This window comes from Meriones unguiculatus, chromosome 20 (assembly GCF_030254825.1).
Source record: "Meriones unguiculatus strain TT.TT164.6M chromosome 20, Bangor_MerUng_6.1, whole genome shotgun sequence".
Taxonomy (NCBI): domain Eukaryota; kingdom Metazoa; phylum Chordata; class Mammalia; order Rodentia; family Muridae; genus Meriones; species Meriones unguiculatus.
In genome coordinates, this window is record NC_083367.1 from 49,147,065 (window position 1) to 49,168,950 (window position 21,886).

The following is a 21,886-nucleotide window of genomic DNA, read 5'->3' on the forward strand; positions in this document are numbered from 1 at the left end:
GAGGTCAGTTTGGCAAAAAGAGTTCCAGAACAGCCAGGACTACACAGAAAGACCCTGTCTTGAAAAACAAAAACAAAAACAAAAAAAAACAAAGAGATTGCCTAAAGTAAAGCAGGTGCTGTTAGTTATAAAAAGCAATGTAATAATTCTGTCCATTTCCAGTGTTTTCTTGCCAATAATCACAAGGGGATTTCAAGCACATGGAAGCCTGGGGAAGGAGATAAACCATGTACTAGAAGACTTTCTGCGTATTAATTTGATACCTGCGCATTTTGTATTTAGTTCTTCCTGGTTCCTTGGTTGCTCTCTGTATGGTTGTATATCTCTTTTCTAGCTTCCATAGATACAACTCATAATTATACACACACACACATACACACGTACACTTACACATATACACACCTATACACACATATACACACTTACAAACCACTTCTTTTTCTTACAGACATCCTTCTTTTCATAAAGCTGTTTTCACTCCTGCAAGCTGAGTGTCCTACCTGGGCACAGTGTTCATGTGGCCTGTGGGTACCAGCACACAGATGGTCTGAGCATCTCTTAGAAGCAATCCCTGTCCCCAGGCCTTGTTCCCACAATTCAAACAAAGGCCATCCTCAAAGGACCACCATTTAAAGGTCTTCTGTGAGATTAAAAACAGGTTTGCCACGTGTTTTCTGTACTGGTTGCATTTCTGAGAGTCCCTTACACATGACATTAGAATTGGAGATACTTAAGAGAGAGAGGAAAAAAAAGAAAGAGAGAGAAAGAGAAAAAGAACACCCTTAAAGCTAATCCTGCTGTTGACAGAAAGCAGAATTAGTCTTTGGAAAGTGTCCATTCTGTAATATCACATATTGCTTTCATTTGTTATAAAATGATGCATCTCACATCATGCTTTGTCCAGCACTTAATCCCCTCAGGGGAGAAAAAAAAAGAAAAAGAAGAGAAAAGAAAAAAAAAAAAAGACATGAATCACCAGAGTAAAACTCTCGCCTCCCAAATGACTTCTTTCTCAAATTAGAAATGAGTAATTATTATAGGGATAAACAGCATTGGGTTTCTCAGAACAGATATGTTTCCTAAGTCGTAAGGAGCACTCACAGGATTCCCCCACACCGAATCCTGGAAATGCTGGGCTGACACCCCCATTCTTGCGTTCAGGAACTGAGACATTTAAATGGGTATGATTGGAAAAATCCACATTGGCTCACAGGATATGAATACAGCTTCCTTGCTTCAAGTGGCATCTTAATGGGAATTGTGTTTCACACTCTGATTCAAGAGGCCAGGCCTGGAGAAAGCCTCTGACTTTCAATAGCTGTGTATAAATAGAGGCGGCGAGCGAACAGTATACATTCCCAGGCTGGCCTCCCAGGGCATTGCACTGCCAGCGGGCGAGAAATGTCTCCCATGCGTCGCTTCGGTGGTTTCTGTCTTAAAAGCTGGTACTTACTGTTGATTCAAAAGAGTGTTGTGACAACAACCACAGCAACAAAAATTGATATTCACTGTCATAACGCTAATCAATGGCAAATGCCAATGGGTTTTTTTGTTTCGTTTTGTTTTGTTTTGTTTATGGAAAAGCTATTATAAAGATGTTTGTGTCTTCTTCCAGAGAATAATATACCGTGTCTCTTATTCTTGTGAGATTCCGTTCTATCTCTTCTAAACTTCAAGGGTCTCTGGTTTTGCATCTTAAAAATTAGGGGAAATAAATTGAGTAAGGAGGCTATATAAATAACCAGTTTCCTCAAACCATGGTCACAATCCGCAATCCATGGCTGTGTCTGTCCCACCTGCATTGTTCTCTGTAGTCCCAGCTTGATGAGTAAGAGGCTGAGTTGTAGGGTTTTTGGCTGAAAAGAGCAGTCTCCAGGAACTTGAGTAACTAGGGCCAATCCAGCATGTGCATAAGCAAAGAAATAAGGGCCTCAGGGAGCCCAGAATCTAGAAAAATCAAACAGACAAACAAAACCAAACAAACGTGAGACTGGCCTCTCGTTAGCTTTGTAGTCCTATGGAGCTCCACCACTGCAAATGAAAGTGGGCCACACACTCTCCAGATTAACTGCCTTACAATTTTCAAGTTTAAAAAAGTCAGTGCTGGGCTGAACAAGGCTTCGTGAGCAGGGCTGCTCCTGTGTTACAAGGAGCTCAGCTGATTCTAGAATGTGCGAGCATGCCAGTGACCCAGGACTTCACTGTGGATCTGTCACCGGTGACTTCAACACCGTTTGGGAAGTGATTTGCTTCTCAGGTCAACAGAATAAGCACTGTGCTCCCCACCAGGGGGAATCGTGTGTCCATGATTGAGCTGTTCGTCTCCTTTTCTTCATCCTGTTACATCCGATTTTTGTACAGAAATCTTTTTTTATCCCCCTCCCCTCTTTTGGGGAGATTTTATAATTTTATATTTCTCTTCTGAACCTTTGCCTTTTTGGACCAGAGTAATCCTCCTTTTATTCATGTTGGTCTCTTCACTAGAACTATCTAAGAAACCTGTAAATACCAACATCCGAGAAGCAGGACATGGATCCTCTCTGCTCCCCTCTGCTCATACTGCAGCGGTTCTCAGCCTGTGGGTCGCGACCATCAGAAAAATTCCCTTTTCTTCTGGTCTTAGGAAGTGAGACACCGCTCAGGAGCAAAACTGCAGTTATGAAGTAGCAACCAAAGCAACACAGGGAAGCCTATTAAAGGCTCGTGGCACTGGGAAGGTGGAGAAGCACTGGCTTAGAGCATCTTTGTGGTGAGCAGGGTGATTGTCTGGAAGGCAATGAAACACTTGGCATTGTTCCCAGGCGTGGTTCTCAGAAGTGTGGCACAGTCAGCAGGCCATCTTTGAGTCTTCTCAAATTATCAGTTCCCTTCTGCTGTGCATGGTTATTGCTACAGGGGAGCAGAACAGTCATTGATTAGTTAGCTTATGGCAGAACGTTCACTCTTCGCTATGTATTATGAAATAATATGTAGTCTTACTTCCTCCTCAGCACACATCTGAGAGACAGACATGATGGGTCTCTATTTATAAGCAAGTTACTGTGGCTTACAGAAGGAATTGGAACTAGCCAGCTTCACTCAGCTAAGGATAGGTCCTGGATTCACACCCAGGATTTCCTGGGAGCTCAGCTGAGCAGCTCAACTTGCTTTCTAGCCTCACCTTGATGGTCTCTTGTCCCTTCTGGGGGAGCATTGTCTTTTAAGATGTGAGTCAATCATCTATCGTCACAGTTCTTTTACCCGCCGCGTCATTTCAATTGTCGCAGTTTAAAAACACCTTCACACGCAGGAATGTATCTACCACATCTGTGTGCAGCCTCCCGTCTGCTCGACAGTTGCGTTTGAGGCTGGGATTATCGCACACTCGCTACCATTAATCCCTTATGAGTTAATGTGAACAGCAGACATGTTATTAATTAAAAATGTGGGATGCAACCAGCTTCCAATTTAGACAGTTGAAATTGTGTGTGTGGCTATTTTTCACTTGTAAATTCAATCTTTTATCCCCAAAGAAGTGTCTGAAATGAGAAAAATAAAAATACTCTTGCTAAATATTTGGAGGATTATTTCATAAGCCAGTGAAAACAGATTCTTTCATTTGTTTTGCCCAGTGGTGAGGAGGTTTTTTTTTTTTATTATTTTATTTTTCTGTGTATGTCCCCTGGTAATAACTGTACATAACAAAAAATACTATTCCATTATTTTAAGAAAAAAAAACACTATTAGTTCCACATGATGACATCCATCTCCCTTTTCAGAAATGCCCCAAGAACTCCCCTGACAAACTCAATACAACTCAAAACCATAAGACACACTTGTTTTAACTTCTGTGCTAAAATCAAAGCAAGACCACTTTTAAAATAATACACATGGACAAAGTTGAAACCGCTTTTTCTCCAAATCATAATATTTTTTTTTTAAAAAAAGAGCAAATTTCTTCAACGCTTGGGCCTTTGACTGTGAATACATACATTTCTGTGTGAATCCAGTAAGGCACAGGGACCAAAACATGAGTAGGGGCTACTCACAGGCAGTTATGATGCCAAGAGGCAGCCAACGGCTGGGAAGAGAACGTGGGACAAGTCAGAATTCTGAACTATTAAGCATTTATTAAAACACAATGTTCTTTGATAAACATACAGTGGTTTCTGCACAAATGCATGTAATTCATGACACCTAGCGTCTCGTAGTAAGTAAGCTTAGGGACTATAGTGTGTGCTCCTTTTCTTCTACCTATCACATGCTCCCCCATTCAGGACCTCCCAGCCTATGGCGGAACTCTCATAGACTGTCACGTGATGCTAATTTTCTCTAGAACACACTGTAGAAATGACTGATCACTGGGAGAAAGGATGTGAGTTCTAAGAAGGACATCTCATTTCTCTCTTTAAGTCTTTACTTGAGATCAAGTGTGTGTGTGCTTTGGGGCTTCAAAGGAAAACTTTGCAGATTTGGTTTCCTCTCTCTCCCCCTGTGAGTTCAAGGCAGAAAATGCCTTTGCCATTGGCGCCATCTTGTCAGTCCTCCTTTTTCTTAAACTTATTTATTTTAAAAATAGTTTTAGGCGTGTGTGTGTGTGTGTGTGTGTGTGTGTGTGTGTGTGTGTGTGTGTGTTTAAGTAACCATTGTTAATTCTCCCTACTCCAAGCCCTTGTCACCTCCTCTCCCCCGCCCTTTACTATTCCTTGTACTCTCATATTGCCTCTCCTTTAAGGTGTCCCTCACCCCAAATAGCGCCTTTCTAGTTTCCTGGCTTCTACAAGGTTCCTCAAGTTGAACACAAAAATCTAAGGATTTGGGGTTAAAAAACATAAGTTAATTTAATGATTTCTTTGTTTTTAATTGCTGAGTAGTATTCCATTGTGTAAATGTACCACAATTTCTGTATCCATTCCTGAACTGAGGGATATCTGGGCTGTTTCCAGCTTCTGGCTATTACAAATAAAGCTGCTATGAACATAGCTGAGCAAATGTCCTTGTTGTTTACTTGCCTAGGAGTGGTATAGCTGAGTCTTGAGGTAGCACTATTCTTCTTTGTCTGAGAAAGCACCAGATTGATTTCCAAAGTGGTTGTACCAGTTTACATTCCCAACAGCAATGGAATAGGGTATCAAGGCATATACTGAGACACATAGCCAAACTTTGGGCAGAGTGCAGGGAATCTTATGAAAGAAGGGGGAGATAGAAAGACATGGAGGGAATAGGAGCTTCACAAGGGGAGCAACAGAACCAAAAATCTGGGCACAGGGCTCTTTTCTGAGACTGATACTCCAAATAAGTACCATTCATGGAGATAACTTATAACCTCTGCATAGATGTAGCCCAAGGTAGCTCAGTATACAAGAGGGTTCCCCAATAATAGGACCAGGGTCCATCTCTGACATGAACTCATGGGCTGGCTCTTTGATCACCTCCACCTGAGGGGGAAACAGCCTTACCAGTCCACAGAGGAAGACAAAGAAGCAAGTCCTGATGAGACCTGATAGACTATGGTCAGATGAAAGGGAAGGAAAACCTCCCCTATCATTGGACTGGAGGAGGGGCATAGGAGAAGAAGAGGGAGGGAGGGTGGGTTTGGGAGGGGATGGAGGAGAGAGCTACAGCTGGGATACAAAGTAAATAAACTGTACCTAAAATTATTAAATTAAAAAAAACATAAGTTAAAAAAATGAGAGATAGAAGGGAGGTAGCTTACATAGCTAGATAGTATTACTCTAAAAGCCAAGGGGTTATTAAACAAAAATCCCAGTGCCAGGTCTGAGATTCCCCCTATGAGCTGTTGGTCAGGGAAGCCCCAGAGACCTACACAATACAGGCTCTTGCCATTCCTCTTGTTTGTCCACCAAAACCGGCTAATAAGACCCCATTGCTGAAAATACCACGCACCTTTGTTACAAGATCTTAACAAACTAAGCTGGAACTGGACTGGGAACTTCTGCCATACTGTCTAGCTTTCATGGTTCTGGGAGGTATGATAGATGTGGCTCTTCTTTAGTTATCCATATGTCCTGAAAGCAAATGAATAGCAAATATATGATAAAAAAATAAACTTGGTATAGCCCCTCTTTCTGGACACCTGCTATCATGTGTTTTCTTATCTTCAGACTGTGTGACTTTGAAAAGCCCTTTCTGTGTTTATACAGAATTTTAAAATTATTTTTGCCTATGAAACACTGTTCTGGTACCTCTTCAACTTCAAGTTTTTTTTTAACAGTAGTTATAATCAGACGTGCACAATTATTAACTCTGAGTTGCACACTGAAATCTAGAAGCTTTAAGATGTGTGTCTGAATTATCCATAGTCATCAAGACAAGTGAGGTGAAGTAAAACATTAATAAGCGATATTTATTGAAGACATCCTGTGTATTGACTGCTATACATTCTTCTAATTTTCACCTTTCAGAGTAGGTAAGTTTTTATCAAGTTGCAGATAAGTACTTCAAAAAAAGGCAAACAAACTAGAAATCTAAGCGTTTTATTGGTTTAAGCATCTAGAAGATCTGAGATTTGAACCCAGGTTGATACTGCTAAGACTGAGTATTACCAATCCTTCAAACTACAGTGATAGAAATCTAATCATGACACACAGACTTTTATGTTTAAAGATTATCTTCTACAAGTTTTCATTTTAAGGGAAAAAAAAAAACAAACCTAACAGTTCCTTCAGTTCTGAGGTTCTCCTATGTATTGGGAAAAGGTAATTGTTAGTAGAGGGCTCCTTTCTGGGAAGACTTACAGCCTAAACCAATGCAAACAAGCAGATCATAGTCACTGCACAGACAGAGTAAAATGCTAGTTAGGGTGTAAGGAAGGTTCTGTGCACCAAGTTGGGGTGCTGGGAAAGACCAAGGGACCAGTGGCTAAGCTGAGTCTTAAAACAAAGATATCTGTCTTTCAACAGCCCTCTGTGGTGGGCTCCTGTCCTATTGCCTGTTTTCTCCTCTTCCGGTGTCCATCCCCTTTGCCTTTCTGAGCAGGGATTGATCATCTTAAGGTATCAAAGGAGATGCTGAGGCTCATAGCCAAACTTTGGGCAGAGTGCAGGGAATCTTATGAAAGAAGAGGAAGATAGTAAGACCTGAAGGGGACAAGAGCTCCACAAAGAGAGCAACAGATCAAAAATTCTGGGCACAGGTGTCTTTTCTGAGACTGTTACTCCAGCCAAGCACCATGCATGGAGATAACCTAGAACCCTTAGAACCTCTTCACAGATGTAGCCCATGGCAGCTCAGTGGCTTCTCTAGTAAAGGGAACAGGGACTCTCTCTGATATGAACTCAGTGGCTTGTTCTTTGATCACTTCCCTATGATGGGGAGCAGCCTTACCAGGCCACAGAGGAAAACAATGCAGTCAGTCCTGATGAGACTTGATAGGATCAGATGGATACGGAGGGGGACCTCCCCTATCAGTGGACTTGGGGAGAGGTTACAGTGTGGATACAAAGTGAACAAACTATAATTTATAAAAATAAAGAACATAAAAAAAGAAAGATATCTGTAGGTTAGGCACATAAACAAGTAAGAACAGCCGCACGGGTGTGAAAAGGTTCTAGTGAACTTAAACTATAATTCTGTCAGCTGCAGCTCCTCAGTTGCAGATTTGAGGCGCAAATCTCCATATTTGACTGGCCTCCATCCATCTTTAGATGAACGAGAATATGGTGGGTTTAATGGGTCCAAGTAAAACAACAAAGAAGCTAAGTAGTCAGTAGAACAGAATATTCCCTGGAACCAAATTCCTAAGGTGAGATTTGCCGGATCACCATGTACATGGCTTCAGCAGTCTCACCGGTGTGCTCTGAGAGCTATGGGGAGTTGCCAGGTTTTAAACCTTATTATATGCTCCTCTCTCATGTTTGTGTGATATTTAATTTACTCATCCATTCTTCTATTGAAAACATACCCTTTCGTCACTTGATTTTGAGGGAAAGCATATGTTTTCGGCAACACTGCCATTTCAATGAGTTTCAACAACAATGTTCAAATGTGATGGTTCCAGACCTCAGAATTGTGCTGGGGTTACAGCTCCGTGGTAAAGGGCTTGCCTGGCATGTGTGAAGCTCAAGGTTAAATTTCCAGTGCTGAAAAAAAAAAGAAAAAACCAAAAAAAAAAAAAAAACAAAACTGTGCAAAGTCTTCAATAAACATAGCAGCAAAACACTGGCCCCTCATTAACTCCCAGTCTGCTCAAATTACTTCAGACAGCAAACCATCAATGATATAGAATAATATAGTGTTTCTTCTGCTATCTACCGTTACCGAATGTACAGCTGTGTGATTTTGCTGTGACCCACGAGAAATATATAATAAGATGGGCAAGTACTGAGGGTTTTGTTTATCCCGAAAGTATGTTGCCACTTTCCATTTGTTTGTTTGTTTGAAACAACGTAGTGAAGAAAGCTTGGGTGTGAAACTCCTCGGAAGAACAGTTCCGGTAATTTGATTAGCGGCTCAGCCAGTTGTGTGGAAGCCAAACACTCTTACCTGGAAACGCTTATGACAGTGCTTATGCGAGTCGCGACCTGGCTCACTTCCCTTCCCTTTAACTGGGGCCTAACTTTCCCAAGAAGAGCTGGCTTGTTCTCCAACTGCCACGCCACTCCCTTTCTCCTGCAAGGGGTAGACCGGCTTATTCCAGTTCTACGGAAGAGCCTTCAGGGTGGAATCATCTTGAGAGCTGGAACTCTCCCATCCCCACTTCCGTCGCTCTGGAGCTGCCACGTGGCCGTCCACGGTGCCCTGAGAGTTTATCTGCAGAGCATTTGGAGGTGAACCTGCTTCCCTGGGTGTTTGCGTACTTGGCGAACTCCCAGGATTCTCGCTCAGTGTCGCAGCCTCTGTCACCAGTGTGCAAAGTGCTCCCAAGAAACCGAGCGCCAATGAAATGGCTCAGTTTGTAGTAGGAGTGCACAGCAATCAAAGAAGAAAAACTGTTTTAGAGATTCAAAATACATTGCTGTCAGTTATGTAACTGTCTTTTTTTTTTTTTTTTTTTTTTTGCAGGCTGGGAATATGGCTCAGTGGTAGCATATTGGCCTTGAGTAAGTAAAGCCCTGGGTTTGATCCCAGCAACAGAAATCATTGTGGGATTAAATAATTTTGCATTATTAGTTCTAGTATAAATGAATTGGTTATTCGAGATATTTTTTGAAGCTAACTGTCAAAAGGGGAAATTTTTTAAAAGATAAAAAATTGGTTTTAGTTATAGTTCTTATAGATATATTATGGAGGATAATCATTTCTTCCCTGTAAGATGCAGGGTGTGTGTGTGTGTGTGTGTGTTATGTGTTATATTGTGTTGGATGTCCTGCATGTTATTGTTGGTGTTGGCAGGTGTGCATGTAAGTACACATGTATTTTGTGTGTATATGTGTGTGTGTGTTTAGGGAAGAAGTCAAGGTCCAGTGTGATTCCTCAGTTGCTCTCTATCTTTACTTTTGGAGCTTGTAACTCAACCAGGCTGGAACTTCAGAGGTCTGCCTGACTCCTCACACTCTCAGCTCTTGGACTGCAGCTTTTTAAGTGTACTCTGGGGACTTGAACTCAGGTCTTCATACTTGTTCAGCTTTACAGACTGAGCCATCTCCCAGGCCAAGAGAGATCTTTTGAGCTAGATATGGAATTACCCATGTAATCCCAGCACTTAGAAGGCTGAAGCAGGGGAATCAGAGTTCAGAGTGGCTGCAAGACAATCTGGGCTGCATACATAGCAACTAGGAAAAGAGAAAGAAAGAAAGAAAGAAAGAAAGAAAGAAAGAAAGAAAGAAAGAAAGAAAGAAAGAAAGAAAGAAAGGAAGGAAGGAAGGAAGGAAGGAAGGAAGGAGACAGAGGAGGGAAGAAAGAAAAGAAAGGAGGGGGAGAAGAGGGGAAGGAAAAAGGGAGAGAAGGGGGAAGAAAGGGGTAAGGGAAAGGAAGGGAAGTAGGAAGAGAGGAAGGAATGAAAGAAGAAAGGAGAAAGAAGAGAAGGAAGGAAGGGAAGAGGAAAGGGGACCAGTGAGAGACAGGAGGAAGGAGAAGAAAGGAGGGGATTAGAAAGAGAAAGAAAGGAAGAATCTTTGTCATGATTAAATGTGAACATAATAAGTAAGCTAGCACCTATCAGGAGCTGCTAAAGAATAAAATTCACCCACACCTGGGAAGTTTAGGCACACTAATGATGAAGGTAACGAACTAAGCATTTTGGTTAAAGCCAACAATTGTTGTCAGTGAGCTAAGCAGCATTATCTTAGTAGGTGAATTGACATTAAAAAAAGCGTTTGCTGGAAATTGGTTTTTGAATATGAGAACACGATGATAAAATCATATCATGATAACTGTAAATGCTATTATAATTGCGCCTGACTTTTATAACATTTTAACCCCCAAGTAATTTTATGTGACTATATAAGAAGGTATATAGACACATATTTGTCTCTTCCTGTATATGACATTAAAGACAATGTAATCAGAGTACTGGGGAGAATACAAACAATATTTACCTGTTTTACTTAATTCTGTTTTTTCTCCTAACCTAATATAGGAAAACATCTTAAGAAGTACTTCCAAGGAAAATCTGGGGCAGTTCTGGTGGTATGTCTGAAATCCTTGTATTCAGCCAGCTGATACGAGAGGATCTTGAGCTGGAGTCCAGACAAGGCTCCATAGTGAGAATCTATCTCAAAAAAAAAAAGTGAATAAATTGAAATGTCATAGGAACATTTAAAATTCACATGAATATTTAAAATTAACATTATTGCAATATAAAAGTTAAATATTGTTAAATTCATTGCCGTTCATATCACAAACTTTTTTTTTTTTGGCCATGATACCTTAGTTTATGGGTCAAGCAGATTCAATGCAAAGTTAGTTGTCCTTTTTAAATAAATAAATCAGATATGTCCCTGTGAAGGTCAAAAGAGGGAGGAAGGACAGCTGTCCCTTGGGACACCTTGCTCTTTTGCACTGATCTCCTGCTTTTGAGCTGCCTTGGCACAGCAAACAAAAGGATTCATCAACAGCTTCCCTGTGTTCAAGTAAAGGCTGGGAGGATGGCTTGGCCCACCTTGGGAATGTGGCCAGCTCTGTACCTGTAGAGAACTTTACCATCCATGGAGGGCTGGGCCAAATCTTGAAGACTCTCAAGGAGCTAACGACAAACCAGTCAGTGGACTGGGCCCTCGCAGAATGCATGGCATTTGGATCACTCCTGAAGAAAGGAGTCCATGTCTAGCTAAGGAGGCCAGGGTATGGAGCAGGCCACCTTCAGCCATGGCCACCATGTGCTCCATGATCAAAATGTAGACAAAGATCCTCCATCCCCGTGACCACCTTTGGCCAAATAAGACCTCCTACACCGTATGCAACAGCATGCTGCCTGAGTATGGTGTCCTGGGCTATGAGCTGGGCTTTGCCACGGCTAGCCCTAATGCTCTGGCTCTTTGGGAGGCCCAGTTTGGTGACTGTAAGAAGACAGCACAGTGCAAAGTTTCTTTAACAGCCTAGAAGAAAGGCACTAGCTTCAGGAACAACCAGTCATCTTAATGGACAATAGTCTCCTAAACTGCATTGGCTCTGCTAAAGGACAAAAAACAAAACAAAACAAACAAACAAAAACAACACTGCTGTTCTGTGCACTTAAGAGACTTGGCAAATATTAAAATTTAAATACTTTGTATTGGGCTGGATTTTTCTTTCTTTCTTTTTTGTTTTTTGAGACAAGGTTTCCTTGTGTAGCCTTGGCTGTCCTGGACTCACTTTGTAGACCAGGCTGGCCTCGAACTCACAGAGATACTCCCGCCTCTGCCTCCCCAGGTGCTGGGGTTACAAGAGTGTGCCACCATGCCTGGTGGGCTGGAAATATTTTGTCAAATATTTTATGTAATAATATTTCTGCATACTTCTGCAGCATGATGTTCCAGGCAGCCTCTTTGAGTGGAAACTACGGGAATCACAGGATGGTTGACACAGTAAGCGGAAACTATGGGAGTCATCATGGTGAGATAGAAATAGCTGCCCTACTCTTCGTGTAATACAAAGCTTACCCCAGTCAAAGCCAATGATTCATAGTAAAATGTGAAATTACCATATGTTTCCTGAAGCTCTCTCCCTTTCATGAAATATTCTACACTGATTAATTAAGAGATGACAGCTTCCCAAGCTAAAAAAGCATTGTCATTTCCTTTAAATTCACTTTCTTCTCAACTTGCGTGCTGTGGCATGCATGTAACGTTCTACGCAGTTACACCACCAGAGCCCTGCTAACTACAGATGCACAAAGGGACAGTCCCAGTAGGGTTGTGTGCCTCTTAGGCTCTGACTTTGTAAGAAAAAGGAAAGGAAAAACACAGCAACAAAAGACTACTGTCTACCTCCTGCTTTTTTGACTCAGCCTTGAGTTGCTCAGTGAGCACTCACGTTTCCAGAATGGGGAAGACGGTGGTTAGAAGATGACACAAATGACTGTTTAAGAGGATGCTGGCGGCATGGCACGTAGCTGAAGCCTGCCTTTGCTTTGAAAATCATAAATTACAGTGAGGACATGTTCTTAGAGAAAGCCATGGGCAGCTTTCTGTGGTTCATCTCCTGAGGACTCCTATTTCCACGAGGCCGTGTAACAGAATCATTTCTCTCACTTCTATGAATTGGCTGAGTGACTTTGGTCAAATTATTTAACTGTTAGGAGGCCTGAGTCCTTGCTAAATCTGAAGAAGCTTATAGAAGTGATGTAAACCCATCCACCATCAATCAACTGGCAGAGAAACAAAACAATGTTTAGAACATTCTTGATAAGGGGTTTACACGCGGTTGACACTCAACAAATGGCACCTAGTATTGAAAGAAATCTAGAGCAAAAGTCACATAAGACTAGCTTCCATAAAACATTCAAATAATGATTAAATGCCTACCTCGCTAGTAAGTCCTAATTATACACTGCTGAATTCTGGATCCGTTTAGCCAGCACACCGAACTCTTTATATGAAAACCCTGTCTGTCTTCTGAGGAAACATCTCTATTTGGATTTTCAATAGTCATCCCAAGTATGGAATTGGTCTCAATATTTCCCTGTGCCATTATATCTTCTATTTTCACTACATTCCGCCATTTCTCAAGTCAGACACCTTAAAAGCCTCCCCCACACATGTTTCATCCCCTTACTGTGGTATCTAATGAGTCAAAAGCCCTGATTATTCTGATCTCTGCAGACTCTTGATTCAATGCACGTATCCACGCAAAGCTTCCCCTTGTGAGTGTCAAAGAAGTCATCAGCATTGTATCAGAAATGCAGTTTCGGTCCTTTTTTTCTTCATCTTCTAGATCGCTTCTCAAGAGAGACAGCTAAGATGCCCATCCTTGTCTTTCACTCTTTGACCTCAGGCTGAAGGGTCTGTCCTTCATCCTGGACTATGCCATCCTGCATTTGCTTTTCCTCTTCCTGTCTTTCCTGTAAGCTCCTGGTATCAGGAACCTCCTCAGTGCTATGTGATTTCACACCTCCTACTCTTCACATCACCTCTACACATGTCTTTCAAAGTTTAACTTACATAACAACCTTCCTTCCAGGAGGTCTTTTTAACAAGCTACTGTCCACCAAACTGCTATCTCTATGAGCCCAGGCTAAGCAGGCGCTTTCCCAAGTGCTCACCTGGCATCTCAACCAATACAGTGACAGCCCCTCATTCTGCATCTGTCTTTTCTTTTCTTTATTTCTAAAGGAAAGAGGTTATTTCTTCTAAAGAGGTACCCAAGATGTTGCCAAAGGTATTATTTGTGCTTTGGCAATGGTTATTGTGAGCTAAGATTCAAAAACAATTATTTCCAGCCAGGCGATTGTGGTATCCACTCTTGGGAGGCAGAGCAGGTAAATCTCCAGGTTTGAGACCAGCCTGATCTACATGGTGAGTTCTAGGACAGCCAGAGCTACACAGAGAAACCCTGTCTAAAAAAAAAAAATCAACAGCAACAGACAAACAAAAAACAATTATCTCCACTTATTTTATAAAAGACTTTTATAAAAGCCTTCATTGACTTCATGAGCTTTGGGTTCATAGTTTTCTTTATCCTAGCGGAAAGAATAGCAATGTTAGGAAATGGCACCTGAATTCAAGGTCTAACTGTGCTATCTGCTAGTAGGAAAGTTGGAATAAATTACTTCAAACTTGATTCATCAGTGTGAAGAGTAGACATAAACCACGGACGTAACCCTAAAAATGGAAAAGGACTGAAAATACCACAAACAAAAGAGCAAAACACAGAGATTAAGTATAATAATGCTTGAGACAAACCATGTCGTTAAACTTTAAATACTGAAGCCATGCTTTTTGTGTCTTTCTGAATGAACATGTACCACAGATACCTGTACACAAACCTCCACTTAGTACCTACTTGTTATGCAGGCTGCTGAAAAGCATTGGTCCTCAGTTTACTCCTTCTTGCAATGAGAATGGAATAAAATTTGTATAGGATTATTATGAAGATTAGTATGTAAAGTGGAATCTGTGAAGATTGTAAATTCTTAGAATATTATACTTTAAGGCATGATATACATTATATGCACATTAATACATCATATGTACATTATAACAATATTTACATTATATACATTATATAGATTAAAATCCTTTATGTCTCCTTCAAACCCAATTTTAACTACTCTATTCAATTTTTTTTGTAATTTACACATTTATTTTATTGGTTATTTTCTCCTGCTAAAAAGTACTGTTTTTTAAAAAAGATTTATTTGTATTCTATTTTAAAAATTAAAACATTATTGTAAAGAACTTGCAACTTTAAAGAAAATTAGCCACACACAAAGCCTATACATCTCAATGAACTTAACTAATTCTTTAGACACACAGGATATTTACTCACTCATAAGTGGATGCTAGACATATAATATAGAATAAACATACTAAAATATGTACACCTAAGGAAGCTAATCAGGAAGGAGGACTCTGGCTAAGATGCTCAATCCCCATTCAGAAAGGCAAAGAGAATGGACATCGGAGGAGGGAGAAAACAGGGAACTGGACAGGAGCCTACCACAGAGGGCTTCTGAAAGGCTCTGCCCTACAGGGTATCAAGGCAGATGTTGAAACTCATAGTCAAACTTTGGGCAGAGTGCAGGGAATCTTATGAAAGAAGTGGGAGACAGTAAGACCTGGAGAGGACAGGAGCTCCACAAGGAGAGCAACAAACAGAAAATTTGAACCCAGGGGTCTTCCCAGAGACTCATACTCCAGCCAAGGACTACTCATGGAGATGGCCTGGAACCCTTGCACAGAGGTAGTCTATGGCAGCTCAGTGTCCAAGTGGCCTCCATAGTAATGGGGATAGGGACTGTCTCTGACGTGAATTGATTGGGCTGCTCTTTGATCACCTCCCCCTGATGGGGGAGCAGCCTTACCAGGCCACAGAAGAAGACAATGCAGCCACTCCTGATGAGACCTGATAGACTAGGGTCAGAGGGAAGGGGAGGTGGACCTTCCTTTTCAGTGAACTGGGAGAGGGACACGGGTGGGGAAGAGGGAGGGCGGGATTGGGAGGGAAGGAGGTAGGGAGGTACAGGGGGAATACAAACTGAATAAACTGTAATTAATAAAAATAATTAAATTTTAAAAAAATGAAAAAAAAAGAATTTCAAACATTGTATTTTGAGTATAGTCATCCTTCACTCCCCCAATTTCTCCCATATCCACCCACACTTCCCTACCCAACAACTTTATGTTCTCTCTATATATTTTTCTCTCTCCCTCTCTCTCTTTTTCACTTCTCTCTCCCCCTCTCTCAACACATCAAGTTCAATTTGTGTGGCCCATAAGGTCAGTACCTATTTGATTACTCCATTTTTATGACTCAAGCATGTGATAGCTTCGGAAAGACGGTTCTACCATCAAGAGCTGGGGGAGGGGATAACCAAGAAGAGAGGCATTAACTGGCCTGACTGCCCGAGAGCACTGAGGGAATTAAAAGCAGACAGATACACGGGTGGGCAGACACAGACACAGAAAAGCTGGTATCAGATGGCCCGGGCTCTCTGGTGGAGAAAATCAGTGTATTCATTGTATACAGTTGAACAGGCTGTGGTGCTGCTGCATACAGTTGAGCAAAGAAGGAAGCAGGGCTATTGAATGTAGGCTTATTATTGTAGCAGGTTTAGCTAATCTCAGAAGGAGCGAGCCCTAACTGTCCAGAAAGCTTCGGTGGAGATTTTCCACACACACTCGCAACGTCTGCGCATTTAACAGAGGAAGACTTTGCCACTTCCAGTGGGCTGAGGCTTTCATCCTTAGCATGGACAGCTCATGCCAACAACCCACATTCACTCAGGACTTCACACGCTCAGGGCTTCCTCTGTTCACTACAGATAGCCTGTATATTTGGTAGAATATGAGGTCCCACTAACCAACAGCTCAAAAATAGGTAACCCATTACTATGTTGGTTTTTGTTTTTGTTTTGTTTTTTTACTTTTTCTCATATCTTCATTAATAACCCCATTTCTAAGCCTGTTTCCATTAGTCTTTTAAATATGAGATCTGTTTCCTTACTGGAAAAATTCATGGATCCACCACTACCTCACATTTTGATCAAGAGTATTAGAAGGCTGTTCAATAAATATTGATCAACTTATTTATTAGGAAAGGAATATACATATGTATGTGTTTGTAGTAATAAACTTACAAATATGAATCTATATCTGTAATGATATGTATATGGATATCCTTCTACTTCTGAATTTGTCTTATCAGCCATTATCTACTCTACTCATGAATCTTAATATCTGTGTTAAGTCATCCTAAAACAAGCAACACAAAAGAAACACTTTGAAATTCCTCACTTGGCATTTTCTAAAAAGTTCCTGAAAGTTGCTTTCTTTTCCTTTCAAGTAACTTAATGATACAGGGCTGCTTCCTGAGCAAGACATGGTAGATTTGCAGATGTAGACTTTCTATAAAGTCTTTCATGGAATTTCAAGATGGTTTTTGCCTGTGGAACTGCTAGCTCGGTTGGATTTTGTGTCAGAAACAAGGTATGGATAATCATGACTTTGCTACAATCCTATCAGTGACATCTGACAGGTCCATAAAGGGTGCTTCCTGGTGTCCTGAATGTGTATGATGATGCTTTCACTCAAACGCCATCAAAGTTAAGGACCACAATTGTAAAATGTGCCGCTGAAGTCAAGCATCTGTGAGAAGAGTAACCTTCTTCTTTTCCTCTGTGGGCAGCAGGTACAAAAGTGAACACAGAGACATAAGCAGATAAGACGCTTACACACATAAAATAATAGTCTATTTATTTATTTGTTATTTGAGATAGAGTCTTTCTAAATAGTTCTAGCTGTCCTGAAATACTCTAAATAGACAGGGTGTCCTCACACTCACATAGGTCCTCCAGCCTCTGCCTTCTGAGTGGTGGGGAAAAAAGGCCTGCACCACAGCACCTGGCTAAAATGATGTTTTTAAAGATCCAGTAAGCCACTGATACATTTAACAAGCCACTGTTAAGTCTTTAGTGTATGATCATTAAAGCGAATGGCACTGAGTGATCCTGAAGTAGATTTTTATTTCACTACAGTTGCTGGGTGCCTCTCTAGTCTAAGCTATTTGCCACTTGCCAACCCCATTAATGCACTGTCTAATCAATATAGCCCTCTCTAGGATAGTACTGGAGAAAAATGGATATTCTCCTTTTGGTGTCTCTATTACCAAATTGTGTCTAAATTTGTTGTTACCCCTTGTACCTTCTTTTCTTTCAAAATGATTTTCATAACATATTATCCTTCTTAAGTTTGAAAAGCTAGCTGTAATGACTTAGAAAGGAAAGTGCCTTGATGATTAAAATATCTGCAAATCAACTTCAAAGGTTGGCCCAAAAAGGGTATTTTCTTGCACTAAGATAACCCTACTTACAGAAAGACAAGGCTTGAAGACCCCACTTTGAGAGTGGACCTTCCATATTCTGCGTAATTCTCACTAACTTCATATTGGAGAAATTGCAATCCACTTTGTCTAGGGACCTGTGCCATTCTGTCCAGTTAGGATCATCTAAAATTCAAGCATTCCTACCATAGCAGTGAGTTCCTCCTGTTAGCATTGAGCATCATTAATCTGCTGTATCAGCCACAGACTCCATGTCGCACCCTTATTCTCTCCACCTGGACCATGCGTTCCTTCTTTTCAACCACTTCCTGTTTGATCATGCCTCCCAGAGTAAATCTTTCCCAACCTCTCCCCTTAAATTCATCTGCCATCTCTACCCAGGTGACTCTATAATACGATGGTGCCAAGATGAAATTAACTGTCTCTCTAAAAGTGTTCTTCAATTTCTTTTTCCTCCTTGGATTGGTGGCAATGCCAGGTACCCAAATGTCTAAAACCAAAACAAATCAAAACAAACCAAAAACTCATTCTGTTCTTTCCTTTCAATTCCAGCTGCCTTGGAGTTTTATCAGCTTTTGGGTAATATTCTCATTGGCTTGCAATGAAGTCTTTTTCCCTTCAATTCAGTAACAGCAAAGCCACAAAAATAATTGAGCTGGGGCTGAGGACGTAGTTCTGGAGTAGATGTCTTGCCTCATCAGCCCAAGGTTCAATCCTACTTTACAAATAAAAATAGGACATCAGAAAACAGAAGTTTGATCATTGTGTTAGACATGTTTGCTTCACTGTGACCAACACACCTGACAAAAACCATTTTAAGGAGAAAGTATTTGGTTCATCTTTTGAGAAGGACTTTCTGTCATGGTGGAAGCATGTGGTGGAGGGTCTTCAAGTGATGTCAGACAAGGAACAGAGAAAGCAAAGCTGGAACCAGGGGTGGCTATAACTCTCAAAGCCACACCCTAGTGGCTACTTCTGCCAAACAAGCCCCACCTCCTAAACTCTGTAGCCTTCAAAGTAGGGCTGCAAGCTGAGGACAGAGTCTTTAAAACACGAGACTGTGGGTAATATTTTTGGAGCTGTGGAGTCACAATATAGCCTTCAAGTTTCTCTTTGACTCAGAATCTTTCCTGATTATCATCATTCACAGGACAGAGGTGGGGAAAGAAAAAAGCAACATAAAGGCATGAATGTGAGGTAGAAAAGGAAGAAACTAAGCAAGGATTAGACCATCCATAGCAGGCTGGAGATCTTTGTTCCTCCTAGAGGGCCTTGCCCTGTTCCCTGATCTGCCAGCTCAGCAGTGACTTCTGGAAATGATCGCTTAGCTGGTGTCAGTCACTTCTTCTTCATGCTCATGCCTCAGACTGTCTGAACTGTGTTTCAGATCACCGCTGCATAATCGCTTGTCTCTTGTCTCCCCTTTAGACTATGGGTCCAATTAAAGGCAAGCAAACTGTTCTGGATTCATTTCTACGCTTGTAGGTAACAACAACAAATGTAGCAATAAAATGACCCTTAATGACGTTCTGCTGTACTCACAGATCAGTGTCTCACGGTTTCACTTAGCCATCATCACAGAGGCTTCTTCCTGCAGGAGACAGGAACTATGGAGACCACACCTGGACAATGTGCTGAGAGTAGGAGATCTTGGAACACTCAGTCCTAAGTGGGATGGCTTCATCAAAGCCCCTCCTCTCATGGCTCAAGGAGCTATGCAGAAGAGGAGGCAGAAAAATCATAAAAAACAGTGGGGGTGGAAGACACCAAGGAAACCGCCACAAAAGGACAGACATACATATGAACTCATGGCGACTGTGGTCATGTACAAAGGGTCTGCATAGGTCTAAGCTAGACAGAATCCCAGTGCTGAGAGAGGGAAGTACACCCAGGCTTCCAGCCCCAGCCCAGAAGCCATCTTCAATTGTCAACGGCTCATAAGTGAAAGTCGACTTTTCTCCAATGGAGTATCATTATGTATATAAACCACATTTAAAGGCAGGCCCAACACAAAACAATCTCAGTGGAACTTTTGGAGGTTTTATTATTTGTTTGTTTGTCTTGTTCTGTTTGTCTCATGATGCTTTGTGTGTTAATTTTATGACTTATTGGCCTTTTGCAGATATATAATTTTCCTTAATTTGTGTTTCCATGTGTTTTGTGTATGTGTATGCATTTCTTGTTCTTTTTTTCCTGTTTTGTTTTATTCTAGCTTGTTTGTTTGGTTTTTTAATTGGCTGGTTTGTTTTCTAGAGAAAACAAGAAGAAAGAAATGGAGTTGGATGGGTAGGGGGTAGGGAGCATCTGGGAGAAGATGAGGGAAGGACCATGATCTGAGAAAGACCACAAATAAATGACTTAAAGTTGCAACTCAAAAACTGGAAAATCAAGAACAAACCAAATCCAAACCTATGTGACCCTGAGAAGCAATAAAAGTTAGCAGAAATCAATAAAATGGGAGGGAAATGATATGAAGAATCAACATCTAAGATCAAGTTCTTTGATAAGATAAACAAGATTGACAAATCCTTGGTTCAATCTAAAACTCCCTTTCACAGTTAGCCTCAAGTAAAATAAAACATTTAAGAATAAACCTAATCAAGAGAATGAAGGACCTCCACAATGAAAACTTTAAACATCTGAAGAAAGAGATAAAGACACTAGGAGACAGAAAGACATTTCAGGCTTATGGATTGGTATAATTAATATTGTGAAAATGATCATTTACAGATTCAACCCAATCCCAATCAAAATCCCCACCTCATTTTTCACAGGAATAGAAAAACAAAAACAAACAACAACAACAATCATCCTAACATTCACGTGAAATCATGAACAATTCCAGATAGCCAAAACAACCCTGAACCAAAGGAACGATGCTGGACAGATTATCATTCCAGATCCGATATCGCAAAGCCATAGTAATAAAAACAATATGGTACAAACGCAAAAACAGACATGCAGACCAGCAGGACAACGGCGAAGACCCAAATGTGATCGGATGTTTAACATTTACCATTTGACAAAGATGCCAAACACTTAAGCTGGAGAAAAAGAAGGAAAAATAAAAAGCCCCTTTGACAAATAGCTTTGGAGAATGTGCATGTCCACATGCAGAAGAGTGAAATTAGACTCCTGTCTATTACCTTGCACAAAAACTAACTCCAAATGGATCAAAGATCTGAACCTGAAACACTGAAACCTCCAGAAGAAAACACAGGCAGTGCCCTACATAACAGAGGCAATGGCTCCATCTGTCTAAGAATTAAGATCAACAATTAAGAGGTGGGGCTTCATGAAACTAAAAAGCCTCTACATCACTGAAGAAACAGTCAACTGGGCAAAGAAGAAACTCATGGAATGGAAGACAATCTTTGCAAGCTACACGTCTGACAAAGGATCACTATAGCTCACAAAACAAAGCATGAAAAATTAACCCATTCAAAAATGGGTCTGGGACCTGAACAAAGAGTTCATGTAGGAAGAAAAAAGAACTGGAGAGGACAGGAACTCCACAAGGAGAGCAACAGAACCAGAAAATTTGAACACAGGGGTCTTCAGAGACTCATACTCCTACCAAGTACCATGCATGGAGATAACCTAGAACCCCTGCACAGATGTAGCCCATGGCAGTTCAGTGTCCAAGAAGGTTCCGTAGTAATGGGAAGAGAGACTGCCTCTGACATAAACTGATTGGCCTGCTCTTTGATCACCTCCCCCTGATGGGGGAGCAGCCTTACCAGGTCACAGAAGATGACAGTGCAGCCACTCCTGATGAGAACTGATAGACTAAGATCAGAAAGGAGAGGAGAACCTCCCCTATCAGTGGACTTGGGGAGGGGCATTCGTGAAGAAGGGAGAGGGAAGGTGGGATTAAGAGGGGAGGAGAGAAGGGTTTATGGGGGAATACAAAGTGAATAAAGTGAATAAAGTGTAATTAATAAAAGTTAAAAAAAAAGAATGGAAAAAGGAAAACCTGTAATAGAAGTAATATATTTAAGTATACTCTGGCATGCTTGTTATAGGT